General features: G+C 42.7%; 1 long non-coding RNA gene across 1 annotated transcript in view; it reads left to right on the plus strand.

Annotated features, from left to right (window-relative positions):
• Positions 1 to 13,796, plus strand: part of LOC140077024 (uncharacterized) — a 30,679-nt gene extending 16,883 nt beyond the window's left edge. Inside the window, exons 2-3 of the long non-coding RNA XR_011849687.1 lie at positions 11,854 to 11,951; positions 13,524 to 13,796. This is a non-coding gene — a long non-coding RNA (uncharacterized lncRNA). The remainder of the gene's footprint in view (positions 1 to 11,853; positions 11,952 to 13,523) is intronic.
• The last annotated feature ends 3,581 nt before the right edge of the window (positions 13,797 to 17,377 follow it).

A 17,377-nucleotide genomic window follows, 5' to 3' on the forward strand; every position in this document is an offset into this window, starting at 1 on the left:
TTGGGTTTCCCAACTTTTTATGTTTTGCGCCGCATTTAACTGGGGTTTTTGGCACACGCAATCGGATTTTGGCCAACTTTCATGCAACACAAATCGGGGCGCGTGGCCGTCTGACAACCCGACTGATTCGGACTAAGTGCAGGATTTAACATTCAAAATTGTGTCGCAAGCCATGTACTTACATACACCGGGAAGAAGACGTGGAACTCCGGCGGACCTGAGCGAGGAAGCGACACATGCAGGATATCGGGCGCACGATAAGTAAATGTGCCCCATTGTGTCCTTCACCTATTACTTGTATTGGTGTTCAATCACCTATTTAAGTAAGATTGCGTTGACATCACGTTTAGCAATGTAATTTTACTTCAATATGCGATTGCTGTAAAAGACCAGCAACATACCCCACCGGGGCCTTGCCTTTTCTTGGGGCCTGGAGGCAGCCGGGGCCCAGAATACCGGAGTGGCTGGCGGTTGTGGCCTAGGCACGCTAGTGTCACGGTGCTTGGTATGGGGACCGGAGGGCTGTCCTACAGCCTGGCAGATCTCCAGCAGGTGGTGTATGCAAGAAATTAGATGAGGGAGAGGCTGAGGTACTGATTCTCCCTGGGGCAACTCTTAGAGTCTGTAGTATGTGTCCCTGGAGGATATATGGGGTGCCCTTGATGGTGATACAGCCGTAGCAGGGACCAGACAGAGGCAACGTTGTGCAGAAAAATAACTTACAGTTCTTTATTCGAACCAACAGCAACAGCAGGCAACATGTCAAGCGATTCTGTACAAGTGCAAGATACTGGGAGTGCTCTTGGAGAGGGAACCACTGATCACCAGCATGGATGCAAGTGCAGGCTGGGATGGAGCCGTGTCCAATGTAGGAAGCTTCAGCTTTTGTCCTGGGTGTTCTGCAGTATCAGCCCTAAAGGTGGACTGACACTCTGTAGCTCTGCAGTGAGAGCTGAGGCCTAGGAGGCCTGTGGTCAGAGAAGGTGCTCTGAGGTGTCTCTGGTAAGAGAGCTGGATTCCAAGAGAGTGTTTGTCACTTCCTGTCCAGGGGTTTTGTTACTCCCTCTGGTCAAGTGGTGGCTCACTCTCCAATCACACTCCAGTTACAATTAAGTGCATTGAGGCATATCATTGGATGATAAACATTAAATACATTTTAACCCTTGCCTATACAGGCAGAATCTACCGCTGCACAACTACCTGAGTATATGTATAGTGTCCTGCAGAGGAGCTGATCAGACTCTCTACCAGGGGAACACACATATTAGGGGCTTATTCGCAACAACTGTTCTGCCTTGCATTGGCAGGGGTGTTTCACACCACATGTGAACGTGGCCCGTTTTTGGCCCGTTAAGCAGTCCGTTAAAAAACGCATGCGTTTTGTGAAAACGCATCAGTTTTTGACCGGTTTTAATTAAACATGTAAGAACCGGACAAAAACGGATACATTTTCTAAAAAGCGTTTAATGGACTGCTTAAAAACGGCCCAAAAACGGGGTCAAAGCGTCACGTGTGCCCCCACCCTTAGGGTGCGTTCACACGTTCCGCTAGCGTCGCTAGGGAGGCATTCCAAAGGCTTCAGCCTTAATTACATGCTAAGGTTACATTGCTTTTCCTCTGCATCTGCTAAAACGCAATGTAACCTCAGCATGTGATCAAGGTTGAAGCCTTTGGAATGCGTCAAAAATGCATCAAAAACCGTGACGCAACGCATCGTGTGAAAGCGCCCTCACTGTGAAGCCCCTCATCCCCCTCTGCATGTAGACTGACACGATTTATGAAATCAGAGACAAGTGGAGCGGTTCCAGCTATGCAATACAGCGATCTTTATCAGAGCCGTCCAAATCTGCTCCACAGGGAGGGCAGCAGTCATGTCACTTCTGTTCCAACATGTTCTCTAGAAGGATTATTCAAAACATGATCTCATGTAATAAAAAAGTTATGACTTATAATTTGCATGTGAGAGAACTCGCTGCAGCCTATGTGAGCAAGTCTTGTACTTGGGTTATTGCTTAGTAGGCAACATCTGAAGGTCTGATCATTGAAGGGCATTTTTCAAAAAGGTTTACTTCTTTAAAACCCTTTTCGTTATCTTACCTGGCTCCCTGCCAGACTCCTTAGCTGAGTCCCTGTGGTGGGGGGCACTTCCGATCTAAACGTCTAGTCATCTGCAGGGGCAGGGAGGATGTGGGAGGGGCTTGTTTGAGGAGGAGTGAGGAGAAACGCTGAAGGGAGGAGAGATGCGAATGAGCAGACGACCATTTAGATTCAAAACACACCCCTCCCCCCTTGCCCGAGACTCAGCACAGGAATCTGGCATGGAGCCAGGTAAGCTACACTAAAAGATTGTAAAGAAGTAAAATGATTTAAGGACTATCCAGAACATTTATATTCAGCATTACATCCCCTTTTGAAACCTGTCATGACTGAAAAATGCCCTTCATGATGACAGCTTTCCTTTAAAGAGGACCTGTCACCGCTCCTGATATGTTGATTTTTGCCATAAAATAACAAGTTCGGGGGCGGGTGGGTCAAAATATGTTATGTGAGGGGTATGGCCAGATGGCCAGTAGTAGTAAATAGAAGGAGGAGAAATTCAGATTATCATCGTAGCTTCCCTGCAGGGTCCAGAAAGGGGGGGACCCAGAGAAAAGAGCTTCATCGATAATTTAGGCCGATGGCCTGGGTGTCCACTGACAGTGCTCTGAGTGCCAGGTCTGCCACCCGTTCAATTTGCCACCACTGGTCTAGGGGATCCTCAGAGTAGAAGTTAGGGTACCCAGGATTCACTAAGAGGAACCAGCCCAAACTGAAATCATAGAGGAAAGCTCTGGGAAAGGGGGGAATTAGCTAAGGATGTGTTCACGTTATGCATCCAAACAGCTGAGAAGAGGAGATTTGCCAAATAACATTGCTGTCAAAACACATATGTTAACACTATAGTGTTAACAAACGAAAGCGTTAACGTGATATACAGTTCAGGGGAAATCTCCATCTTGTGTGCTTTTATTTACCAGGTCAGTGATGGGATGTAATACACGGACCTACAACATGGGAGGTAGGAAGATCAGTGAGACACAAGCTTTTTGGGCTGATTTTTTTCACACCACTAAAGGGCTTAAAGGAAACCTGTCAGCAGAAATTGACATAATAAACCACTACCAGAATGTTGCCAAGCTGCTGAAGACCTTCCAGAACGTGTTTCTTTCATGATCCAGTGTGGTGGCATCATCCAGAAAATCTAGTTTGAAATGAGATATTAACTGGATGTATGAAGTCACGGAGGATTTTAACACTGAAGTCAACCTCTCTCTTCCTCAGAACATCCCTTCATTATAATTTATAGTCCTGCATTAAGAGACATCATGAAACAGATCTGCTGAAGTCCAATGCATGATGTCAATCACAGAGGAGGAGGCGTTCAGAGCTCCCACCTTGACTTCAGTGTTAAACTCTCCGCCTCCTTGACTTTATACAACCAATTTACATCTGCATCTCACTTCAAAGTTGATATTCTGGATGAGGCCATCACCAAAGTCCATGAATGAAACAAAAGCTAGAAGGTGTCACGGTGCTCGACAATATACTGGTAGTGGTTTAATAGGCCAAATTGCTGATGATAGGTTCCCTTTAATATTTGTATTTTTCTTGACTAGCATAATGTACATTGTAGGTTTAGGGCAGGGGAATAACTTGATGTTGTTCAGAGAGGCCCAGGATTTTAAGGTGTCTAATTTCTATATGAGGAGACTCATACAATATTATAATAGATTATGCGATGGGGGTCTGGTAGTGATAACACACTGGGACTAAGTAGATTTAGTGTGATTCGGTGTTCTATTGTGGTCCTGTATACTGGTATTTGGTACTAATGTTTTGGTGAGTATAGGGACTTTCTAGTAGATTTAGGCCTCACCTCTGCCCTTGTGTGGACAGCCACCCCTCTTACTTGCAGACTGTGTCATTTCTTTGGAGACAAGGGGGCTCATTTAGTTACCCTGTACATTCGCGATCGTGCGGCGCATTGTCCGACGTGGATTCGCATCCTGCTGGGATTCACTAAGGTCGTGCGCCCGATATCCGGCAGGTGTCACCGCTGCGCCGAGGTCCGCCGGAGTTTACCATCTTCTTCCTGGTGAATGTAAGTGCGTGTCAAGCGACACATTTTTTAAAAATACGGCAGTTTCTCCGAGTCCGTCGGGTTTCCCGAAGGCCACATCCCCCGTTTTCCATCGCATGCAAGCCGGCGCCGATGAGACACAATCCGATCGCAAAACCGGGCAATTCGGTGCAAATCCGAAATAATCGGAAAAACCCAACGGAATCGCGGCCAAAGGACCTTTAGTAAATGAGCCCCAAGGAGTCTTGCATAGATTTTGGCCATCTAATAGCAAAAAGCAATCTGGAAAATCTTGAGCAATTGCAACACAGATGACATTAGGAAGTTGGCGGAGTTTCTATTATGCAATGACACTATACACAACCTTATTAAGGATTCATGTATGTGCTTGGGTGACTCCGGAGAAGATGAATAGGTTGCAGAGGATGACATGAACACCAGGCATGTATGTCTGTTACCAGCGCTGTACTGATACTAGTCAGGTATGAATAAAATCCAGTGCTGGTTTCATACACCATGAATCAGCCTTGGATTGTGTATTGCAGGACAGTCCTCCTATGTAAATATAGCAGCCATGTAGATCATAATGACAGGTTGCATAAGTAAAGACGTCCCTGTAATGTATACTGCGCTCTCTGCTACGTTGTAATGTAATCATAATGGTAAAGTTTTATGGACCCATAAGCACTCTGTTTAACAATATGAAAGCTCTGGGCCTGAGTAAGTTGTTTTTATACTTAATTTGCATACTTATACTTTATTTTCATTGCCAAGGGATCATCATTTCATAATTTTCCCTCTTACCCCATCCCATTATCGGCGGAGAAGGAGGAAGCAGGAACAAAAGTCAATAAGTTCAGCTCAACTAAGTGTATTAAACCAGTATGACTGCTGCATGTAAAACGTAGTCAATTGCCTTTGCTTGTTATATCATCTTTTTTAGCATGTATGCATGCATTGCATTACAAAGTCCCGAACTTGTTCTTCAAGGTAAATGCTCTTAAAGGAAATCTACCATTTGCTTTTATGCATTGTGAACCAAACATACCCTTGAGAATGCTGTAGCGACACTGATGCAGAAACATATCTTGTTTAATCCCTGAACTGAGTGGTTTTGCTGAAAAAAAAAATTATAAAATTCAGCACCTTGGGAAAATGGGATGCAGAATGATGAACACATTACACGGAGCTTTCCAGTCCAGACAGGACTAATCAACCTGAGCTGGATGACTCATGCACAGCAGCTGGGGAATGGTGCAGCGATTGATTACTTCTGCTTGTCAGGGATAACACAGTGATGAGGTATTTTTGGCTTATGGTGGGCAGGACAAGGCTGGAGCAGTGCATAATTAGGGTAATAGGAGAGTGCCCGGGCAGCCACAGGAGTGACAGAGACTCATTATCATAATTTTATAATTGTTTTTTTCAGCAAAACCACTGGCTGGATTGGGCGGGCTAATTGGGGCCCGTCCCGTGGTTTTAAAAGCATTGAGGGCACCTTTCCTTCCATTGAGGGCACCGAGCGGTGTGAAGTCGCCCACCCACCCTTGCCCTCAGGTTAATTTTCCTTTACATGTGGTTTTCCGGTTTCTGGCTGTTCTTTCTGTCTTCCTTTCAGATGTCACAGCATTGGCGGATTTTCACATGCCCGAAGGCGAGATGAAGGTGCCCACATGACGTCTGACGCCATTCGGGTGAAAGGTTTTTGCTCAAGAAGAAGCGAAGCGCCCGGATGGGCATGAATTTTGTTCCAACTATTTTGCATTTTTTCTATTGGTTATTTAATTAATTAACTGCTTCTCTAAAAATAAATGCTGTGCCCACCCCCCACCCCCCACATACCCACAACAAGAAACACGGTGTGGTGTCCATTGATGGCTGGTTTAATTTTGGAGGATTTAAAATTTCCGGGTCAAGAGCCTGAATATTTTGGGCTAAGTTTACAAGTCCCTACAGTCTGCAGAATGGGGCCATGACAGGATGGGCTGGGAGGGTTGGAAAACCATTCCAACTATAAGTTGTGTGTGTGATTTATATAGTTAATGGGTGGTAGGTAGATCCTTTTCTCTTCCCTGACGGCTTTTCCCCGGACTCAGCCCTGTCCTGGTCCCGGTCCTGGAATTGGGAGTCAGACTGCATGACAGATCCTGGCTTACATGCCAGCCTTTAGAAGAGGGTAGACAGAAGGTTGGTGGATGCCTTGGGGCACTTACCTGTTTTTCCCTGCCTGTCTGAGACGGTGAGGAAAATTATGGTTACTTCTGACTAATGGAACAATAGATCAGACAAGACATTACAATTCTCCGGCTCAGATTGTTCCGTCTTCCTTGTACATAGTTGGTTTGTCCTGACCAATATCCCACAATTCCAAGTATGTCAACCACTTACTGCTATAAAACCAAAATAATTTAAATGGGGTTTCCTGCATGTAAACATCAGGTGGCATTATATGGCTTTATAAAAATTGGAAAACTTATACACACCTTTCTGCCGGCCCACCAGTTAAATGTCCAATGCTCCCATTAGACGTCATGGTGTCATGTTCCTTGTGCGTATGATCACTGAGCCAATCACAATCATTCACTTTGGCTCAGTGATCATGTGCACAATCAAAGGGACTGGACTGGAAGCCCCTGAGCCCCATAGGGGTTTTCGCCATAAACTACTGTTACTATACAGACCTTGGGTTACTAGACTGAATGCTACTGTTATTGCACCCACCATTTATGTCCTGCAAAAGTTGCACCAGACACAGTAGCGTAATGTAATGTATGATAGACATAAACCCGGCTAGGAAGTGCTTGTGGCTTTGGTTAGGTGCACATTTCACACTATTAATATTAAAATAGAAATAACAATGTACGAGATTTCCTAACGACATGAGTCACTGATATTTTCTTCGTATTTACACGGTTACTAGGGTGACTGGTGTTTGGAGGAACTATACACAGTGTTGTAGCATGTATAGGTCCTCCTTACCATTTTGCAATGCTTTTTCAATTTCTTTAGATGATTAATATTATTTCTTGGACTATTTTGAGGGAATTGAGTATGCTAGTACAGGTGGTCCCCTACTTAAGAACACTCGACTTACATACAACCCATAGTTACAAACGGACCTCTGGATATTGGTAATTTATTTTACTTTAGTCCTAAGCTACAATAAACAGCTGTAACAGTTATCAAATGTGTCTGTAATGAAGCTTTAGTGTTAATATTGATTCTTATGACAACCCAACATTTTTAAAATCCAATTGTCACAGAGACCAAAAAAGTTCTGGCTGGGATTACAATGATAAAATATACAGTTCCGACTTACATACACACTCAACTTAAGAACAAACCTACAGACCCTATCTTGTATGTAACCCGGGGACTGCCTGTAGTACATCGAGCCATAGGCACATGAGCCTGGCCCTGATATGTATGGCGCCAAACCCCTTAAAGTGCCGGATTTTGGTACAACACCCTTGGCCTGTGTAGCTTACCAGTAACTCAGGTCTAACAAATAACAAAAGAAATAAGCAAATAAACAACTATCACAGGTAAAAACATTGGGAAAATAGAAAAATTAAAAAAATTACCAAAACTACATTGGTTACCCCTTGTATGCCCTAAAGATAAGTTGGCACGTTCTTACTCCCCTCCAAATTGGTGTCAGTAAACAGGACAGGATGATCTTATCTTTAAGGAATTCTCTTATATAAGTAGTCTATTAATACTTGTATCAGAATATTCATGTGCCTGTCTATATAATTGTCCATCGATAAATCTGATGTCAGCTATGTGTCATTTTTAGGTCAACAACAAACTCAAAAGCGTTCTATTTGGGACCTCACCTACTTCATCCTAAATCTTCCTGAATATTGTGTCTGTCCAAAAATAATCACTGCAGTGATGGGACTGCTGGCCATCATATGGATGAAGGGGTGTCAGACAGGGAGACCTCCAGGTTACTCTGGACCATCCATGGACAGCTCTCCGACATCCAAAACCTAGTGGTGTCATCACTCATCATATAAGGCTGAAGTGACACCTTGCATAGACTTTACCCAAATAACCTATAATATTCACTAGAACAGGCAGTCCCCAGGTTACATACAAGATAGGGTCTGTAGGTTTGTTCTTAAGTTGAATTTGTATGTAAGTCGGAACTGTATACTTTATCATTGTAACCCCCAGCCAATTTTTTTTTGGTCTCTGTGACAATTGGATTTTAAAAATGTTGTATTGTCAGGATTAACAATAAAGCTTCATTGTAGACACCTGTGATAACTGTTATAGCTGTTAATTGGAGCCTAGGACTAAAGTACAGTAAATTGCCAACATCCAGAGGTCCGTTTGTAACTAGGGATCGTATGTAAGTCAGGTGTTCTTAAGTAGGGGACCGCCTGTCTCCTCTCGTCTGAGGTCAGGGAATCGTTAGAAGACAAGAAGCAGAAATAAATAACCAACCTATATGCTAAGGATACCTCAATAATCACAATTTTCCATATGGAAACTTCCATCTTTGTAGGAGTCCACATCCCCCATAGCCCCCCTGACTGTGATGACATGAGGAAGGCTTGGTGTATGTTAATGTCCTTTAACAACCAAGTATTTTACACCTTTTTGCCTTAAAGTGTTTGGGCATCCGGGTCTTATCTCAATCTTCTCTGCCATAATGTCCCACATACCTACATACCTACATGACAGCAGTAGTAGTAATTTAGGAATTAGGGCCTAACTTGCTGAGAACTAACTTGCGAGAACGTGGGGTCCGACCAATCCCTTGCTGCTCCTCAGAGACTAATGGAGCAGAATGGTCATGCGCGGCCCTCTGCTCCATTAATCTGATAGAGCAATGAGGGATCCGTCAGCACTGAGACCCCCACTGATCAGCAAGTTAGGCCTCTTTAACATGGGCCTGCGACGGACTTCTGTCAGACATTGCTTGATAAATGTGGGGCACGGTCCGACTGTACACTAGAATGGCCCTTTATGTGCAGAATTTTGTGCCGCGCCAGGAATAGTGCAGCCGCGACACAAATGAGTTGCGTGTGCCACAAATGTGTCTCGGACACTTTATAGATACCTGTGTAAGCAGTTTGCAATACTAAGATTGTGCTAAATTAGACAGAAAACTGGTGCAGGGACTTTAATAAATCTGGGCCAATGACTGACATTCCCTGTAGAAACAAGACAAAGAAAGAGGAAAAACCATCAGCATGAGCGGATGTGTCGTAGGACCTGACTCGTAGGAAAATAAAAATTTATTTTTCTAAAATAACAGACCACTTGGAACAAGTATCATAAGCAGTGCCTTATACAATGCTGCTTTTACCAGTGTAGTGATATTGGAGCTAGTAGAAGCAGGGCTTGGATAGCCTACATTTCATGAGAAGACCTGTATTTGATGTTGCACCTCATTGTGGTCCCCACAAAAGCTACAAGGGCTGCTATATTGATATGTATACCCATTCCTTACCCAGTCATTATTAACCCTCTACCCTATAGCATATGTTTAGTGATCAAAAGCCTCATCATCTTGTGGGAATGAATTTTCTATCAAACCACCCTTGTAATATAAAGGGCCAGATCAGACCTACACAGAATAGAATTAGCACAAATGATCCAGTATGTTCCCTTCCCAGTCCTGCTCTACCCTCACTATGACCCACACGGCTTGTTTCATACCTGTATAATCCTGCCAACCCTCAAATTATAGGATTCTGTCATTAATCAAATGCAACGCCCTTATTGATTTTTCTTCCTCTAATCCTGATGACTCCCGAAATGAAAGGTCATAGAGATTTTCATGCCGACTATCCGTGTCATTCTATTGTCCTGCCGCTTGTATGACTTTCTTTTCCTAGGAAACTAAAATATAAAATAACACTTCCTAATATCGTTTCCTATATAGATAAAGTTATGATCTTGCCTTTCTTTAATACATTATTAGTTTCTATATGTTGGACGCATACATTTTGTTTGGAGCTGTTAATAAACTGCCCCCTAGTGGCAGTGAGCTGAGAGTGCATGTTTATAGGTCATTCAGTAGGATTAGCTGTTTGGAAGTTATCAATAAGTGTCGACACAAAAATGTAATCAGCAACTTTTTGTTCCGTGCTCTGCCGCAGCTTTCTATCGTATTGGCATCAATACTATTAAAAGGAGGATAAATTAGATAGTTTGGCTCTGATAATTCCTGACCTTGCAGAACTGATTTAGTTATGTGCAGAAATCCTTGAGAAATACCCAGTGATGACATCTAAGGAGCACATATAAGTCTACACAACTATTTATTTCCTATTTGGATTCATATCCAGCATTAAAGCGAACATTGGATAACTATGTTTGCAGTAGTGGTGCTAGATCTCAGGATGTATTCATGCGGGGCTGAAATAGCACAGAATTCCTGTGCCAAACGGGTTAATACCCGTGATTAGGTGACCAGTGGGTGTTTGCTGTAATATGCAGCAAACACCTGCCTTGCATGGAGAGGGCTCTACCCAACAACCCAAATACTCCCTTAACAAACTTGTGATGTACTAGTACTGTCACAAGTCATTAAAGGGTTAAGAAACTCTACCCACAGTAATTGCAACAGAGTTAAAAAAAAATTGAGCAGAAAACAAACAATCAAACAGAAAAGATCTGCAGCATTTCAATCCTGTTTGGACATAACCATATGTTATTTTGATACACTTACCAACATTGGGTAGTATGAAGCTGGTTTTTCAAAGCAAGAACACATGCAGCACATTAAGTGCCCAAATCACAGGATAACAAGCTAATCGGAGAGGGTCAGGCGACTGTGACCATCCCCAATCACAGGACCCCCAATAATCTGTTCTAATGGTGTTTGTACATGTTGTTCTTTGCTGCACCGCGCAGGCGCCGAGAGCACCAGAGCAGGTTAGTATTAAAGGGATATTCCCATTTCGGCAAATTAATGTTATTGTTTGTATAATTAAAAGTTATACAATTTTGTAATATACTTTCTGTATCCATTCTGACAGCAAGCAGAGATCTAGAAAGAAGTGAAGAATTGATACAGAAAGTATATTACAAAATTGTATAACTTTTTATCATACAAACAATAACATTAATTTGCCGAAATGGGAATACCCCTTTAATGCTTGTCTTTTTTTTACTGCCCCCCACCTTGGAATTCATACAGGGACATAAGAACCTATGGGTGGTTTAGTGTCCCGAAAGGTTCCTTTTAAAGGGAACCTGTCATCAGAAATTGGCCTAATTAACCATTACCAGTATGTTGTGAAGCAGCTTACCACCTTCCAGATTGTGTCTCTTTCATGACTCAGTGCAGTGGCATCATCCAGAAAATGATCTGTGAAGTGAGATATAAATTGGATGTATAAAGTAATGGAGGTGGAGAGCTCAGCATTGAAGTCAAGCTCTCCTCACCTCAGAATGAAAGGAGATCTGGTTAGTGATATGTCTGGATGCAGGACCATCAATTACAGTGAAGGGGCTTTCTGAAGTGAGGAAAGCTTGACTTCAGTGTTAAACTCTCCGTCTCCTTGACTTTATACAACCAAATTACATCTCACTTTTCTGGATGATGCCACCGCGCTGGGCCATGAAATAGACATGATCTAGAAGGTGTTTAGCTGCTGATGACATATTGGTAGATGTTTTATTAGGTCCATTTCTGCTGACAGGTTCCATAAGTTCCAGGTTCCATCAAGCATATGTTTTGACTGCTCTTATCTTGCCCTTTTTTGTAGGTCTGAAAAGTTGACTTGACTTTCTGATTGGATCCCAAAAAAGGTTGAAACAACCTCCTTACCTTCCATACTCCAAACATAAAACATGGCAAAAACTGGTAAGTTCAGAGGTTTTTAAGCTGGTTCCTGAAACAACCATTTCATTTTCATTAGAAGGCATACGGTTTATGATCTTATCCTTTCAGTGTTGATGGGATAAGTGGTGGAGGGAGTCTGTGATGGGCTATTATTGTGTGTTAGATGTATGGCTGGGTTATGGTTTCATTGGGTTTATTAGTCCTAGGCTTAGAATGCAGTGGCAGTCCAAAACTCTTTCCTGAAACTACCATTTAAAGGGGTTATCCGTGTTTTAAAAATGAGGGCAGGGCTGGGGAGGGCTATTTAAAAATAATAAACATGTACTTACCTCGTCCGGCGCCGCCGATGTCCCGCACCGCGGCCTGTCTTCTCTGTGCGCCGGAAGCTCCCATCCGACACCATCTCTCAGAGCTTACACCGCTGAGAGATAGGGACGGATGGGAGGAGCCGGACACATCGCGGACCGGAAGTTCCCTGTGCGCGGCTTCTGTGCCCCTGTAAACAAACAGGGGCACGGATCAAATGGAGGTGGTAAGTACTTGTTTATTATATTTAACTAGCCCAGCCCTCAGTAATTTTTAAAACCCGGATAACCCCTTTAATGTTTATTGGAAGGTCCATGATTGCCTCATTATGGATCTTATCTAGTGATGGGCGAGTATACTCGTCCGAGCTTGATGCTCGGTCGAGTATTAGCATACTCGGACCGGCTCGTTGCTCGGACGAGTATTTGCCCTGCTCGATAACGAGCATTTAATTAAAAAAAAAGAAGTGAAGAACAGTAAAAAAATACAATTAAAACATTTAATTTAATCATTTAATTGAAGAAAACAGTGAAAGAACACAGTGCAGAATAGATTGCAGATGTTCGGGAACATCTGCGATCTGTTCCGGAGACACGCGTGCAGAACGGTGTTCTCCGCAATAGTATTTGAAGAACAATATGTGTGAAGAACACATTGCAGATGTTTGGCAACATCTGCAAGTTGTTCTCTACACATATTGTTCTTCAAATACTATTGCGGAGAACACCGTTCTGCACGCGTGTCTCCGGAGCAGATCGCAGATGTCCCGGAGACACGCGTGCAGAACGGTGTTCTCCGCAATAGTATTTGAAGAACAATATGTGTGAAGAACAACTTGCAGATGTTGCCAAACATCTGTAATGTGTTCTTCACACATATTGTTCTTCAAATACTATTGCGGAGAACACCGTTCTGCATGCGTGTCTCCGGAACAGATCGCAGATGTTCCCGAACATCTGCAATCTATTCTGCAGTGTTATTTCACTGTGCTCGTTCAGTTTGTAATTTTACTGAAAAATGCTCGGGTCTCCCATTGATTTCAATGGGGCTCGTTACTCGAAACGAGCACTCGAGCATCGGGAAATGTTCGGCTCGAGTAACGAGCACCCGAGCATTTTAATGCTCGCTCATCTCTAATCTTATGCTTTCTGTGTTGATGGGATGGAAGGGGAGGGAATCCATGGTGGGCTATTATTGGGTATGTTAGGTGCATGGTTGGGTTTTGAGCCTGGGGGTTAGTCACTTATGTCCTAATAAAGATTTTCTTATTTTCTTTTATTATTCCAGGATCTTTGTGACTGGAGAAATTATTGCTGTTATTGTCTATGAAGAATGTGTACCATGGAGATGTGTCTCTACTGGATCATTTTACCAACATCATTGAAAATGCCTGCACCTTCAATTTAACTTGTTTTTCTCTTGTCTGAAATTTTGAATGTTCATTTTTACTGTTCTATGAATAAAGATTTCTCTTTTTAAAGGGAACCTGTCATCAGAAATTGGCTCAATAAACTGATACCAGTATATTGTCAAGCTGCATAACACCACCAATTTTTGTTTCTTTCCTGGTCCAGTTTGGCGGCATCATCCAGAAAAATCAACTTTGAAGTGAGATATAAATTGGTTGTATAAAGTCAAGGAAGAGGAGAATTGAACAGTGAAGTCAAGGTGGGAGCTCTGAGTGCCTCCTCCTCTGTGACTGACATCATGCATCTGACTTCAGGAGATCTGGTTAGTGATGTCTCTGGAGGCAGGACCATCAATTACAGTAAAGGGGCTTTCCAAGGAAGAGAGAGCTTGACTTCAGTGTAAAAATCTCCATCTCCTTGACTCTATACAACCAGTTAACATCTCACTTCAAAGTTGATTTGATCTGGATGATGCCACCACAGTGGGTCATGAAAGAAACATGATGTGAAAGCTTCTCAGCTGCTTGACAACATATTGGTACTGGTTTATTTGTTTGATTTGTGCTGACAGGTTCCCTTTAAGTATTTTCGTACAATGTTTTCATCTTCATTAAACATTTAACATTTCTCAACATTCGTAAAATTCTGTAAAATTTGTAGTATCCAGTATTGGTCACTATTTTCTTATTTTCTATTCACAGCAAGTAAGTCTTTGTTGCATATTGCAGCAAACACTTACCGGTAACACCCGCGATTGGTGCTAGCACCGTTTGCGGGTGTTTTCCCGTCCATCAATGCTGGCAAAGCTGATGAGCGGCGATGGACGGGATATCACCCGCAAACGATGTTAGGTGAAAATCGTCGCTCCCTGTGATCGGTTGATCTTCCGAAGACCTGAGACTGTCTTGTTTTAACCCATTCATTACAATGTGCGATTTGCTTATTGTAATGAATGAGGAGGAAAATCCCCATATACTGCCATACTGTAAAAATACCTCCCCAGCACACCTGCAGGGTTTTCAAGAGAGTCGGACGACCCAGTTAAGGTAGATATCATACTATTCTAGAGTATGGCATAAGGAGCAAGGCAATGGGCATGGCTTAGGATGTAAAATTTGCATGTATTGCATGTGCCACCTCTTTTATCCTTCATTCCCTGTTCCATAAGTTAAAGGAAACCTACCATTTAAAAAGGCAGGGGTAAGCTGTAAGTACGGAGCACCAGCTCAGGGTGAGCTGGTGCCGGTACTTACTTTTGTTAGTGTTATAAACCGCGGTATCGCGGTTTTAACACTTTTTAAACTCTAGACCAGAACAGGCTTCGGCGCTGCGCGCTACCGTGCGCGCGCAACAACTCCGCTATTTCCTATGTAGGCACGCGCACGATCGTGCGCACGCAGCGCTGAAGCCTCTTCTGGTCTAGAGTTTAAAAAGTGTTAAAACCGCGATACCGCGGTTTATAACACTAACGAAAGTAAGTACCGGCACCAGCTCACCCTGAGCTGGTGCTCGGTACTTACAGCTTACCCCTGCCATTCTAAATGGTAGGTTTCCTTTAAGAGTTTTGGTCTACCCCTTTAATAATCTATATACAGGTGGACACCCCGGAGCTTTCTGTACGCCTGTCACCTCTGGCAAGTTTTGTCTACATAAAATTAGATGAAAGTAAGTGATTTCTCGGCTCATTACTCTGTTTTGTTTCTCCGTCTTCCCGGGCACGTGAGTTTGCTCAGGAAGCGCTCGTCTATGACTTACATCTTATATCTTTTTTCCTTGCAAAGCAGCTTATCGCACTAAATATAGCGCAGCCTGGCAACCGTGGCGTCAGGCCAGATATTTGGGCGTGTTTGACGGTGAGTAACTTACATAAACAAAGCAAATCCATGCTGCCCCCTAGTGGCAGAAGCTAGCACAGGCGTGATAAAAAAAATTATAATTCAAATTATTTATAGATTTAGCAATGCCTGGAAAAGTAAAAAACGGAAGATATTTAATGGACTTAACATTTTTCAAGAATAATAAACCAAATACTTATAAGGTTTGTTTATAAAAACATTGACTTCAATATGGTATTCTATTTTTTTGCAGTCATTTGTCATGGAAGGGAAGTGAAATACAGAACTAAGTTTATCTGCTTCATAAACTAGGGGAAAGGCTAAAGAGATGCATATTAGATAAGTTTCTTGATTTATAATTATAATTCAACTTTTGCCTAAAGTTTAGGTGACCTAGGTGCAGTCACACTCAGGGCCTGAGAGCCTTAGGGCATAACCCACTGTGCTGGACAATGGATAAGTCCCAACTTCCAGTCCATATGCATCATCAGTAATACAGTGAACAGTGTCGGACTGGCCCACCAGAGCACCATAGGATCCTCTAGTGCAGTGATGGCAAACCTTTTGGAGACCGAGTGCCCAAACTACAACAAAGACCCGCTTATTTATCGCAAAGTACCAACACAGAAATTTAATTTGTGATTTACACTCCTTCTCTGTCACAGTTTTCATTGATACCAGCACTCTGAGGACACCAATAAAGCAGAAAATAGTCCCAGGTAGAGCTGTCACTTTAAAATACCTCTGTGCACAGCAAGTCCTGGGCTGTGTGGGACTGCAGGAAGATACATGGAGTCCTCTCTGGTGATGGCCTGAGTGCCCACAGAAAGGGCTCTGAGTGCCACCTCTGGCACCAGTGCCATAGGTTAGCCATCACTGCTCTAGTGGGTTCAGGCCCTAACCTAATATTAGACCCCAGATATATAGGGTGTACTTAATAGGAAATAATTAAAGGTGGGCCCCTAGAATATTTTTTTGTGGTGGACCAAAGGGCACTGACAGAAAATACATAGTAGAGAGACATATGGGGGTTATTTATTATTAGGCAACTCGATCGGACAGTTCTATATCTGTTCTTATTTCCAGCTGGAAAAATATGGGATGTATTGGAAATAATATATTTTATTGTATGTTGTAGTGCTACAGAATTTGATTGCGCTATATAAATCAAGATGATTATTATTATTACCGTAATATGGTGTCTTTTCCACATATGAGGAGACCTTTACTACAGCAATAATAGGGGGTCCTGGTGCAGACTTTCCATTTGTCTTACCTATGATCCTGGCTGTTGATGCATCTGAAAAATACTGCCAGGGAATCATATGGCTTTACAGACGGTTGCCTATAACATGCCATATATTAAAGAAACACATATACATATTTCTTTCTATTTCTTATATAGAGCCAACATGTTCTGCAGTGCTGAACAGAGATTGACATCAATTGGTGTTATTTCCAAGTTCATTTTATGGGAATTTTATAGGAAGCCAAAAACCTATGGCCTCATTTGGGGAAAATCCACTCAAAAACTGTGAAAACCCACCAATTTTAACTAAACTAGACAAGTTTCTAAGTTGTTTGGTTTCCTTCCTACTCTCCCCTGATGGCAGATATTGTGGTTTATTCGGATGTTACAGTTACATTTCAGCTTCCAGATACTTTTGTTGGAGGATACAAAGAAATACATTACAATTAAATATTAAATAGCAAGAGTTGTGCTGCCCTCTGCTGGAAGCATATGGAAGTCCCGGTAGTGTCTAATGGGCATTAACCCCTTAAGGACGCAGCCATTTTGTAGCTTAAGCCTCAGTCCCATTTTTTGGATTCTGACTTGCGTCGCTTTATATGGTTATAACTTTTGAACTCTGTTGCTTATCAAAGCGATTCTGAGATT

The sequence above is a fragment of the Engystomops pustulosus genome, chromosome 9 (assembly GCF_040894005.1).
Source record: "Engystomops pustulosus chromosome 9, aEngPut4.maternal, whole genome shotgun sequence".
Lineage (NCBI taxonomy): Eukaryota > Metazoa > Chordata > Amphibia > Anura > Leptodactylidae > Engystomops > Engystomops pustulosus.